Source organism: Petaurus breviceps, unplaced genomic scaffold (genome assembly GCF_028583685.1).
Source record: "Petaurus breviceps papuanus isolate PSGF00001 unplaced genomic scaffold, PetGlider_PUasm1.0 90925, whole genome shotgun sequence".
NCBI classification, from domain to species: Eukaryota; Metazoa; Chordata; class Mammalia; order Diprotodontia; family Petauridae; genus Petaurus; species Petaurus breviceps.
In genome coordinates, this window is record NW_027187380.1 from 18,952,113 (window position 1) to 18,965,443 (window position 13,331).

Below are 13,331 nucleotides of genomic sequence, written 5' to 3' on the forward strand. Positions count from 1 at the left end.
TGATTTTAAAACTTTGAATTCCAGATTAATTCACTTCCTCCCTTGTCACCCACCCTTACTGGGAAGATAAGCAGTTCAGTATAGGTTGTACATGTGTAGCTAATGCAAAACATTAGCATAATACATATCCTCTTGTTCTACTCTCTACTTTGATTCTGTCCCTTTTCAAAAGTGGGTGCTTCCAACTTCCCTCCCCCCCAACCTGCCCTCCCTTCTATCATCTCCCATCTCATCCCCTGTCCCCCTAATATCCTGTAGGGTGAGATACCTTATTTAATGTGTATTTCATTCCCTCCCCAAGCCAAATTCAATGAGAATAAGGTTGACCCAATCCCTTTTGGCTTCCTATTCTTCCCCTCCATTGTAATAATTTTCTCTGGCATCTTCTATATGAGTTAGTTTACCCCCAGTCTGTCTCTCCCCATCTCCTCTCATTATATTCCTCTCTCACCTCTCAATTTCACCTTTTAAGTATCATCCCTTCCTATTAAATTGGTCCTGTGCCCTCTATCTATGTATACCTGTAAACATATATACACACATTCACATATGTATTCATATGCCCATATATCCTCATACACACACACAAACACACACACTCATATATATATATTCCTTTCAACTATTTTCATACTGAGAAAAGTTTCATCAGTTACAATTGTTTTTCCATGTAGGAATGTTAATAGTTCAACTTTGATAAGTTCCTTATGATTTTTTTTCCCTCTTTACCTTCTCATGCTTCTCTTGCTTCTTGTATCTGAATGTCAAATTTTCTATTCAACTCTGTTTTTTTCAGCAATAATACTCGAAAGTCCTCTATTCCACTGAATGACCATATTTTACCCTGAAACATGATACTCATTTTTGCTGGGTAGGTGACTCTTGGTTTTAATCTCATCTCCTTTGGCCTCCGGAATATCACATTCTAAGCCCTTCAATCGCTCAGTGTAGAGTCTTCCAGATCCTGGGTTATACTGATTGTGTTTCCACAATATTCAAATCATTTCTTCCTGGCTGCTTGTAATAATCTCCCCTTAATCTGGGAATTCTGGAACCTGGCTATCATATTCCTAGGAGTTTTCTTTTGGAGATCTTTTCCAGGAGGTGATCTGTGGATTCTTTCAACCTCTATTTTGCCCTCTGGTTCTAGAACATCAGGACAGTTTTCTTTGAGAACTTCTTGGAGGATGATTTCTAGATTCTTACTTTGATCATGGATTTCAGGTAGTCCAATAATTTTTAAATTATCTCTCTGGATCTATTTTCCAATTCAGTGGTCTTTCCAATGAGATATTTCACATTGTCTTCTATTCTTTCATTTGTTTGGATCTGTTTAACAACATCTTGATTTCTCACGAAGTCATTAGCTTCAATTTACTCCAATCTAATTTTGAAGCAATGATTCTCCTCAGTTAACTTTTCAGATTCTTTTTCTATCTGGCAAATTTGGCTTTTTAAGGAATTCTTCTCCTCACTGCCTTTTTGAGCCTCTTTTGCTATTTGAGTTAGTTTATTTTTTAAGGTGTTATTTTCCTCAGTTAGGCTGTTGACTCTCATTTGGTAATTTTCTTCCAACATTCTCATTTCTCTTCCCAATTTTTCCTCAACTTCTCTTATATGCTTCTTAAAGTCCTCTATGACCTGTAACCAGCTCATATTTTCCTTTGAAGCTTTTGGTGCAGGAGTTCTGACTTCACTGTCTTCCTCCTGTTCCATGCTTTGCTCTTTTTTGTCCCCAAAATAGGAGTCTAATTTTGGAATCTTCTGTCTGCTATTTTTTCCTTTCCTGGTCATGTCGCCCCTCAGTCACTTGACCCCTGGGCTTTTTGCCACAGTGGTACTCTGCCGCCAGATGGGGAAGCTTCTGTCCCAAATGCTGGGGTTTTCTCAGCTGCCAGAGGTATTATATGGGTGCCCTCTCTGAGGCCTCCACATGCTCTGGAAAGCTGGACACACACCCCAGGATCTCCATCCTAGACTGCAATCCAGATCCAAGCAGGTTAGAGCAAGAACAAAAACCCCTCAGACTGGTCACTTGGTACCCCTACACGCTGCAGGCCAGGAGCTAAAGCTGCCATGTGGTACTGGCTGGCTGTGCCAGGTATCTCAGTGGCTTCTTGCCCCAGGGCCAAAAGTCGACACACTCCCACTTACTGGGTACCAAAGTCCAGACTGCACTGACCTCTCACTTTGTCCTTTACATCTATGTTTTGATAAATCTGGAAATGGCCACAGCTGCTGCTGATCTGTAGTACCTCCAGCTGGTGGCTGGTCAGACCCACCCTGGGGCTAAAACTTCTGGCTCAGGTGCACCTGGGCTCATCTTCCATAGTGTTGGGCTGGCCAATTCATGCCTGCCTGCCACGCTGTCCTCAGTGGGAAGTTAGCTTCTCTGCATCATTTTGTGGGTTCTGCAGCTCCAAAGTTTGTTCAGAGTCCCCTTTTTACATTGATTGGGGAAGGTGGAAGCTGGAGCCGCTAGGAGGTCCTGCTTCTACTCTGCCATCTTGACTCCACCCCCCACAAATCCCTAACTACTTTTTCCTAAGGGAAATACGGTATTATAGAGTTTATTCAGCATACACAGTCTGAAGTATTCCTTTCATACCTAATACCAATTGAATAAGCTCTCTTATCTCAGACATTATTTCCATAACAGTTGCCTCCAATGCTTTAACCTAAAGAAGGAAAGTGACATTTTCTGGAACCATGGTCAAACCAATAAGGAAGAGAGATCTGGCTAGTCAAACCATTGTCAGGTAATACTAGTTAGGCAGCCAGATGGCTCCATGGATACGGCACTAGGTATGAAGACTGAATGCAAATCTGGCCTTAGACACCTACTAGCTGTGTGAACCTGGGCAAGTTTGCCTTAATCCATTGGAGAAGGAAATGGCAAACCACTCCAGTATCTTTGTCAAGAGAATCCCATGGACAGTATGATCCAAATGTTCCAAAAGAATCCGACACAACTGAACAACAATTATTTTGACATCTAAGGCCTTTCCTACCTTACATACTGTCTTATGGACAGGGAGTTAATATTTATTAATATATATGGATCAGCTTCTGCAGTGGGGAAGATAGGAGCTGAAAAAAATAGGTCCAAATGAATAGAGATTTCTTCTTACTCTTTTTTGGTTCCCTCCTGCTTCATTTATCATGGCAAAACACACATAAATGTTCCATTAATTCCTGCACCAGGATAATATGCATTTAGAGGTAGCTTACAGATCACCTTTTTAATGCATTCTCTCTTTCCTTTACAGTGGAAGTTGAGCCACTGAGAGAAGTAATTCCTAATAATAATTAATAAGGAGAATAACTGTGATTCAAATTCAAGTCCATTATTTCCAAACGCATGTCCTTTTGACCACTGTGCCACACTGATAAAAGTCATCTTGGGGACTCCCTGAAAAGACATCCTAGTGTAGGGGGTTTTGTGGATGACATGATGTTAAAACAAACACCTAATACAGTGGGAGCTATTTAACCACATTGTCTATTCCTCTTGGACAGAATATCCGTTCTGACTGAATCTGGAAGACGGGCGCATGTTTAACAGGGCCCTCAGTTTGTAATGAAGGGTGGGACTCCTTCTGCTAAGCTTCCAACCTGTGATTCCAGGGAGGCTAGATATTTAAACTGAAAACTTAGATCCCTAAGCCAAGTAGTACTTTCTGCTTTGATTTGGTGTGTGTGTGAGGAAGTAGTAAGACATATTCATCCAGGGATGTGGGAGAGTGTGCATCTCTCTTGAACAGGATTTCCTTGCATGTTATTTAGAGAGGGAAAATATTCCTGTTAGAGTATAGTCATCTTCGCAGGGATGTAGAGGTCTGGGTTTACTTTTTACCCAAGGAAAGAATTCATAAACTCTGCATTTTTCTGGTTAGGTCTTTGGAATGGTGAACTGCCATTACAACTAACCATGAGACCTCTAAAGGTGGGAAACAATTCTTTCTCCACAACGTCTTTCTCAGCATCAGGATGCTTGCAAGTCTACCAGCAGAATTAAATAGTATACTATTATCACTGGGTGAGGTCCTAAGTCAGGAAGGAATTAAAATGGGAAGCCAGGAGAAAAATGTCAAAAATATTTTGTTTTGTTTTTAAAGAAGGGGATAAAAGAAAGGAACAGGCTGAAGAATTATAGACCTTGATATTGAAAGCTGGAAGGAAACTTAGACATCATCTGATTTGACCCTTCATTTTATATATGGGGAAACTGTGCCCCAGGGAGACTAAGCTACTTGCCCAGTATCACACACATATTAAATAAGAAAAAAATAGGTTTTCAGCCTTGATTTTCTAAGTCTAAGTGCAGTACTCTTTAATATGCCACATTGAGTCTACAAGTATGGAAAAGAGGAATAGAGGTTCACAAGTGCCCCATAGTCTGTGCATCCTAACTACATTCTTATATGGAGAAATCTCCTATAATTTGAGGACAGAATGTTTCTCATCATGGGAAAAAGAAAAAACAGCTTTTCCTTTGGACTTTGTTCACAGCTATTCATATTTCCAAAATATATGATCAAATGAGAATAATTCAGCTTTGAAATAGTTATACATAGGAAGAAAAAATCAGGAAAGACAGTTTTCATTTTTCATCAATATTGTCAAAATCTCTTGTATACTCTGGTAAAATGTACTCATGAGTATATCTTAATAGATACCTTTTATGATTCTTATATTTTATATAATTCCAGCAATTTTTTTCATGTTTCTGAAATACTATATTTTGAAGACATGCCTAATTTCATTGTAGTTATTAACTATTCTAGAAAAATCTTTATTTTATTAGGGGTCATCAGAAGGAATATACTGTAAAATTATCTGAAAGTAAATGGAATCCCTTTGGTTTTTAATTCTTTAAACCCAACTGTTTGAACAAGGTTGGTTTGATATCTATCAGAGATATTTGAAGAGAATTCTTGCAGTGGGTAGAAGTTTGACTAGTCTGATTCCTAAAGTCTTTCTGATTATTAAGAATATGCATTTTTAAAAAGTGGCATGATGAATAGAATGCTGACCCTGGAGTTAGGAAGATCTGAATTCAGATCTGCTGTAGATATTAACCTGCATCACCCAAAACTCTGTGCCTCAGTTGGTTCCTCTCTAAAATGAGAATAATTATAGCACCTACCTCAGAGGGATGCTATGAGGATCAAATGAGATAACACAGGGAATACATTTGGTGAACATGAAAGCAATATATAAATGCTTTTGTTATCTGCTATAATTATGGTGATTTTATGAATATTCTAATTCAGAAGAGAAATTAATGTCTAAAACATGAAGATTAAAAAAGAATGGGAGGGAAATAAGATAATTTAAAGAACACAAGTAAAAATATATTTTAAAATAATTCAGTCAGGTTATGAGCACTTATTTAATGCTTACTATATGCCAAGCACAGAGCGTAAAAAGAAAGGTAAATAATAGTAAATGTTTTCAAGAATTATAGATTTTTAGGAGTGGCTAGCTGGCGTAATGAATAGAACACCACCCTGGAGTCAGGAGGAACTGAGTTCAAATCTGGCCTCAGACACTTAACACACACACACACACACACACACACACACACACACGCACAAACTAGCCGTATGACCTTGGGCAAGTCACTTAACCCCAATTCCCTTCCAAAAAGCACAAAAAAAAAAGAATTGTACATTTTAATGAGATTAAATTAAACTATGTATGTACATAAACTTCACATATGTGTGCATATAGGCAAGTACATGTATAAATATCTGTGTTATATATGCATACATATACTTCTACATGTACATACATATATTAGTCTTTGAAAGAAACACTTCTAGAGGTAGATGAGATGAATCAACTTTGGGCAAAATTTGAATATGGTCTTTGAAGCTTATATTTATTGTCCTCCTCTAGCCCTCAATGTGAGTTTCCTTATCTGTAAAATGGGAATAGATAAAAATATTTGTATTTTTGTTCTTCACAGATGACTGATAATGTAGTGAGATCAAGGGAAGAATAGTTGATCCATACTCACACCCCTGCAATGTCAAGAAAAGCTAAAGAAGAAATCTAGCACAGGTAGAATGCATGTTCTATATAATTTATGAGAGGACATGGGCAAGAATTCCATCAATCAAACAATAAACATTTCTTAAGAACATACTATATTGCAAGTGCTTTGTTAAAACACCGGGGATACAAGTTAAAACACATTCATTGCACTTGAGGAACTTATAATCTATTAGAGGAGACAACATATAAACATTTTATTCATATAGATAAATAGATGTATAAATAGATAATATCTATGTATATATATGCATTTATACATATGCATATGTTTACATTTCTATATGATAAATAGGAAATAATTGAGAGAGGGATTCCACTAGAATTAAGAAAGATTAGAAAAGACTTGTTGTAAAAGTTGAATTTTTGTTGGGACCTAAAGGAAGCCAGGGAAGAAAGCAAGTGGAAATGAGGAGAGAGAAAATTCCTGGCAGGGTGGACAGTCAAAGAAAATTATTCATTCAACAACCAGAAGGTCAGTGTCCCTGGAGTAAAGAGTATGTGGTAGGGAGTAAGGTATAAGCAAATTTGAAAGTATGTTGGGGCATAGGTTATGAAAGGATTTGAATTTTAAACAAAATATTTTGTACCTAGAGGCAATAAGGAGCCATTAGAGTTTATTGAGTATGTGACAGGAGTGGAGGGTGGGGGAAGGGAGTGACATAGTCAGGCATATGCTTGAGGAAAATAACTTTGGTGATTTAATTGAAGATGGATTGGAGTCAGAAGATAATTGAGGTAGGCAGATCTATGAATAGGCTACTAAAATATTCCAGATATCAATTGATGAGAGGCTGTACCTGAGAAGTGGTGGTCAGAAGAGAGAAGTCAACATATTTGAGAGATTTTGCAAAAATGAAACTAATAGGCTTTGACAACTGATTGAATGGTAGGAGGAAGGCTAAGAGATAGCAGGGAGTCAAGGATATGCCTAGGTTTTGAACCTGAAAGACTGAAAAGACAGTGCCCTCTACAGTAAGAAGGGAAGTAGGAATCGGAGAGGGCTTAGAGGTAAAAGTGAGAGATCCATTTTGGAAACTGGTTATCCAGTTCAAGATGTCTAATAGGTGGTTGGAGATGCAATATTCGAGGTCAGCAGAGAGGTGAGGGTAGGTTAAGTAGATTTGTGAATTATCAGTCCAGAGATGATAATTTACTTCATGGGAGCTAATGCAAAATGACCAAGCAATGTCGTATAGGCAAGGAAGAGATGAGGACCAGCACAGAACCATGAGGGGCATCTACAATTAGATGGTATGATCTGGATGAGGATCTAGTAAATGAGACTGAGAAGGAATGATTTGGTAGTTAGAAGGAGAACGAGAAGAGAACAATATCCCCAAAACCTAGGGAGATAGGAGTATTAAGAAGGAGAGGGTGATCAACAGCATTAAAGATTGCAGAGAGGTCAAGAAGAATGAGAAATGAATAGAATAGGCGGGTGTGGATGGTTTTTCAGTCTTCATAGATGAAGAGCATATTCATATCAATGAAATCAGATATCCTTCGAAGCAAAATTGGGCTTACTTTGTTATGAACAAAGTGTTTTTGGCAATAATTTGCTGTGTGTGAGGTATTTTATTTTTCAGGTCAGTGGTCTCTAGTAGGAGAATCATTCTATATAGAGCACCCTCTGGTGGACTGAAGAAGTAATATAATTTGTTTGAAGAGGAAATCAAAGGACCTGTTTCAACTCCAAGATATCGGGGAAGAAGGACAACATTTAAATAAGACAAAAACTAAGAAAAGGGAACAAAAGGTAAAATGAATTAAAAAAAAAAACGAGTTTCTGGCATTTTTACCCCTCTGAGAGACAGTCCAGTCCCAACTAAGCTTCCAGAGCATATGATGATCTGCCAACAAGAAGTGGGGACTTGGAATTAAGTGTAACTCATACCTTCACACTTAGGTGAGAAACTAAAATATTTATGCATAAAAATTCCACCATGCATCCCCAAACCCATGGGGAAATCCATGTATTTATCTAAAGCTCATATACAAAGAAATCCAGGAGGTCTGTACAAAAATATCTCCAAAGGTCCCTGCTATGTATAAGGCACTCCCTTTTCCTCCAATATCCACTACCAGAACCACAAGATATTGCAAATAAAGGGACAAGCTGGATGATAAGAAAAACAGGTTATTTCAAAAATAAATCAAAGAAAATGGAGATGAACCCTCAGCATTGGTGAGGCTCCAAAAATGGCATTTGAGAATGATTGAAATCAATTTCTTAACTCCAGAGAAATTAATCACTTGGATTTGGTAGAGAAGACGTTGGGAACAGGAAAAAGAATCGGTAACAGAGGAGAGATTTAAGAGAAAAAGAAAAAGGGACCAATGCTCCACTATACTTTAGAAGCTCTTGAAATAGTTCATTTGAGCAGTATATTTTCTATTACAATTTAAACTACAGCATGCAAACAACTGAACCAGCACTTTGTAACTGGGAACTCAAAAATCACTGGAGTCCAATTATGCCTGTGGTTTCACAATTACACAATTATCAGTTTCAAATAGCAGGGGACAGGAGACCAACTCTTAAAAAGGTAGCATTCAGCCCATGGCCCCATTTCTGTTTTTCTTAACTTTGGTGAAGGCATTAAATTGCACACAACACCTTCATTATAAACTATACAGAAGCACACAAAACACACCCTTTCCCAACATCTTTTTCCACCCCATGAACTGTCTGTCCACTGCATTTAGCTTGTATGAAGTAAAATAAAATGATTTGGGGAGAAAGAAAATGAAACTCACCTTAATTTTTAATTTCTGGTGGGCTTTGGTCTCAGGATATAGATGCAGCTGAGAGCTGACAACAATCTGAAGAAGAAAGGGAAAGAAAGAAAAATTAAATGTATATTTGGTATATATATATATATATACATACATACATACATATGCATATATATACATACATACACACACACATATATCAAAGTTGTAGCTATCAGTAAGCTGGGAGTAATAGCTGGAGAGAAAACACTGGATGATACAGTCTTGGTGCAAAAAGACTTTGTCAAGCTAGAAAATAAGGCAGAACCTACTAGATGGAACTCAGTAAGATATCTGTTGAGGTGCAATTTTCCCCAGCTGCTCAGGTTTACAACCTTGAGTGTCATCCTCATTTGCTCTTACCCCATGTATCCAACCTGTTGCCAAAACTTGCCATTTTTGAGTATGTAGCATCTTCTCTCCTATTATATTGCCACTATCCTGGTATAGGACTTAATGACCTTGCATCTGAATTATTGAAATGCCTCTCTAGATCATCTCCCTGCCTTATCTCTTTCCATTTAAGTCCATCCTTCATTCAGCTATAAGATTGACTTTTTAAAAGTAGCAGGTTTGACCATGTCAACTACTCTCCCTCATCCAATAAACTCCAGTGACTCCTTGTTATCACCAGGAACAAATATAAAAATCGATTATTTGACATATGCCTCCTCCTACTTTTCTAGTCTTCTTACATTTTGCTCCCTTCCCTATTAGCTATAATTTATCAGAAGTAGCTTTCTTCCCATTCCTTGAACATGATACTTCTTATTCTAATTCAGTGAGGTTTTATACTGGGTCTCCTCCATTGCTTAAAATTCTCACATTCCCCACCTGAACTTCCTGGATTCCCTGACATCCTCAGCTTAAATCCTGTCTGTAAGAGTTCTTTCCTAGCATCTCTCCTCCCCTATCTCTCATTGCTAGTACCTTCTCTCTGATATCACCTCCCATTTACACCACATATATATCGATATAGATACTTATTTGCATCTCTCCTCTCCTCTATTCTCAAATTCTTTGCTCCTTTTGTTCTAGTCAACACTCATTGCCCATCAAACCCCAGCCTTAGGTTACTCCCACTATCCACATCCCTTTGGCTACTCATGTGCTTCAGAAATGAATTAGATAAAGTGTCACTATCATATTAACCTGATGTACAATGAATTTATATTATCTAGTATCAATTGCACATATACTACAATAAGGAAATGTTTTTATTTTTAATTTCTCTTTAATCAACTGTTACAAGTTTCTCCTCAAGCCTTCAAAAACTTGTATCCCATTTCCCCTCAACTGATGCTCTCTGTTTAGAACTGATTGGCCAATAATCAAAGATCTCTACTGAGAACACTTTACCAATGAAAACAATATACAGAAAAAAAATCAACAAGAGAAGTAGAAAAACATATAATGCCAGGGAGCTATGTGACTAAAAATGTAGTTGAACTGGTGATATAACAAAAGTAAGGGATGTTAAAAGTACAGCGTGAGTGATACATTGATATTCTATGTATCTCCATTGCTTAACTCAGTACTGGGGACCTAGTTAAATTAAAATTTAACTTAATAATAACCATATTTAAATAAAATCATGCTAATCATTTAATTAATAATGCTATTTAAGATGTGCTAGTTGAATAACAGACCTATTATTATTTCCATTATTCTGTGAGTAGTTAAGAATGACTGCTTTAAAAAGATGTGCTCTTGAAAGAGAAGACACATACTGGGTGACTTACATGGAATTGTTTTTCTTCCACTTATTGGATCAGAAGTAGTTGCCTCGGGGTTAAATAATTTTGAACAAACAATGGGAATATTGACAAGTTAAGGCCAAGACCCTTCTTCTTAGCCCCCAAATTAAAAATGATGTTCAATTTCCAGGTACATCCTTGTAGCAGAGATTCAAAGACACGAGGCAAAAATTTGAGCCTCAAGGGGCTCATTTGACTCTCAGCATTTTTCAGAATAACATGATAAGAAAACAGAAGTTTCCAAGGGTGGGAAAAGAACAAAAGCAAAACCACATGGCAAGAGTGAAACCAGGAAATATCTAAAAATAGTTGTTGTGTAAAATTCCTGCGAGGATATAATACTTGCTTTAATCCCTTGTACTTAACAGAAGAATATACGAACCTTTTGTCTATATGGACTACCTAATAGAATGCTTTAATTAAGCTGACCAGTCAGACTAGATAAACAGGAGGCTAATTCAATAAGCATCTAGGTGGTTCAGTGGATAGAGGCCAGGGCCTGGAGTCAGGAAGACCTGAATTCAAATCTAACCTCAGACACTTACTTGCTATGTCACCCTAGGAACATTACTTGACCTCTGATTCCCTTAAACCACTGGAGAAAGAAAAGGCAAACCATTCTAGTATCTCTGCCAAGAAAATCCCCTGGACAATATTAGCATGATATGGTCCATGGGGTCATGAAGATGGAACAACATCAACAGCACAATTCAATTAAATCTTTTGTCTGATAGACTGATGTAATTATCTGCATTGACTGGCCATGATGATGTTGAGGATAATTACAGAGAGGATGGATTCCTGAAAGAAAAATGGCACAAATGGTAAGAGACACTGAAAACATACATTCATTGTTAGTGATGAAAGATGCCTGTTAATTTGATCAAATTCATTTCCACAATTATTAAACCTCTGTTATGCACTTGGTATGGGGTATATAAAAACAAAATAGTTCCTACCCTCAAGAAATTTACATTCTATTCACTGGAAAACCCTAAAACATCTTTTGTTTGCTATGTCCTCAAGGTAGACATGGAAGAATCATTATCTAATATAGATTTCACTTTATATGTTCATCCTATATATAAATGTAGGGAGACAAGTATACATGAATAATTCAATGGCATATATCTCACTTGGAAGAAAAAGATTCTGCTCCTAGGCTGTTTTTTTTTTCCACAGACAAATTGATGATGGTGGCATCATAGATCAATTCCTTGAATTTAAGAAGAAAGACACAATCTATGAAAAAGTAGAGATTATCATCATTATGAAAGGATTTTCTATATAGATTATATATATATGCATACTTGTAGAGTCAGATGAAAATAATAATCAGATCAAACAACTAGTGAGCCATTTATTAAGCATAGAGATGAAATATATTCTGAGATTTGCCTGGTGCTCCCCATTAAATATTACCTGCTCATCAAGATTTTGTCACACTTTAGATGGTATTGGTGGACTTCAAGTGCTTAGTAAAGTGAAATTAGCCAGAAGGTAAAATCAAGTTTTATTTAATTATGGAATGCATCTTCTGATAAGATGGTAATAAATACTACTAATAATGTTTGTATTATACCTACCATGTGGCAGGCACTGTTCTAAGTGATTTACAAATATTATCTCATATGGTTCTCACAACAGCCCTGTGAGATAGGTGCTATTATTATCCTCATTTCACAGTTGAGGAGACTGAAGCATATAAAGGTTAAGTGACATGTTCAGGGTTTCACAGTTAATAAATGTCTGAAGCTGGATTTGAACTCAGTTCTTCTTGATTCTAAATACAGTGATCTATGCACTGTATCACTTAGCTGCCTAAGAAATAATTTTTATGTTAAATAAACTGCTAACTAATATTGATATTTAATTATTGAATTGGCAACTAAATCATGGTACTGAAATAATTTATTCTCAGTAGAATTCCTTACTATCTTTTTTATTCCTCCAAAGACTATTTGTTCATTTGCATCTCTGCTAAGGCCTCCTCTAGTAATACTTCTTATTAACACATTCTGAATACATGATGTTATCCCAAGACAGAAATATTTAATGTTTTCTTTTCTCTGTAACACCCTTTGTGAACTACTTCTTCAACTTGAGCTCGGTCTTACAGACTGGGTCAATGAGAAGGGAGTTTCTACTCTTGGGGTAACATTACATTGTGGATGGTTACTTTTCTACTACTTTTGCTCATAGGCACCCACCAGCATATTTCCTGTTAACAATAAGCCAGCAGACCCAATTAATTTTTAGCAAAGACATTTACTAAGATGCTGCTGTAAGAAAAATTGATAGAAAACAAGTTCTTATGAAAGTGGGACACATTCTGCCACAAGTAAACACGAAGTCTGTTGGAAGAATGGGTTCAATGATAGTGAAAAATATGTTAAGCAAAAAGTAAATCACAGCTCCTGGATTTTCAATGTATAGAAACTTTCCTTCTATTTGTAGTCTTTATACAACTCTTCTGGAATTACTAATGAGTGAAATAGTAGTGTTTCTGCTGGTTTTGCCACTCAGTTGGCTCCTCATGTTGGCAAATGTCTTGATTTTTTAGCCAGCACTGTGCTCCAAAATGACGGGTAATGCCAGGATTTCCTGGAGCCAGATGTAATTTGCTTAGCAGAATTGATTATTAAATTTTCAGTGATTATTTACCCCCTTAGAAATTGACAATTGCTACAGATTGGGGCATGATTTATTGCTTTGTTAATTGTCTACACTTTTAAA

At 36.9% G+C, this 13,331-nt stretch overlaps 1 long non-coding RNA gene across 2 annotated transcripts in view; it reads left to right on the top strand.

Annotated features, from left to right (window-relative positions):
• LOC138152581 (uncharacterized) overlaps positions 1–9,203 on the top strand; it is a 397,711-nt gene extending 388,508 nt beyond the window's left edge. Inside the window, exons 6-7 of one of the 2 annotated variants that reach the window (XR_011166133.1) lie at positions 5,975–6,069; positions 7,650–9,203. This is a non-coding gene — a long non-coding RNA (uncharacterized lncRNA). Of the gene's footprint in view, positions 1–5,974; positions 6,145–7,649 lie in introns of those variants that run through there. The other variant, XR_011166132.1, reaches the window with a different exon arrangement.
• The last annotated feature ends 4,128 nt before the right edge of the window (positions 9,204–13,331 follow it).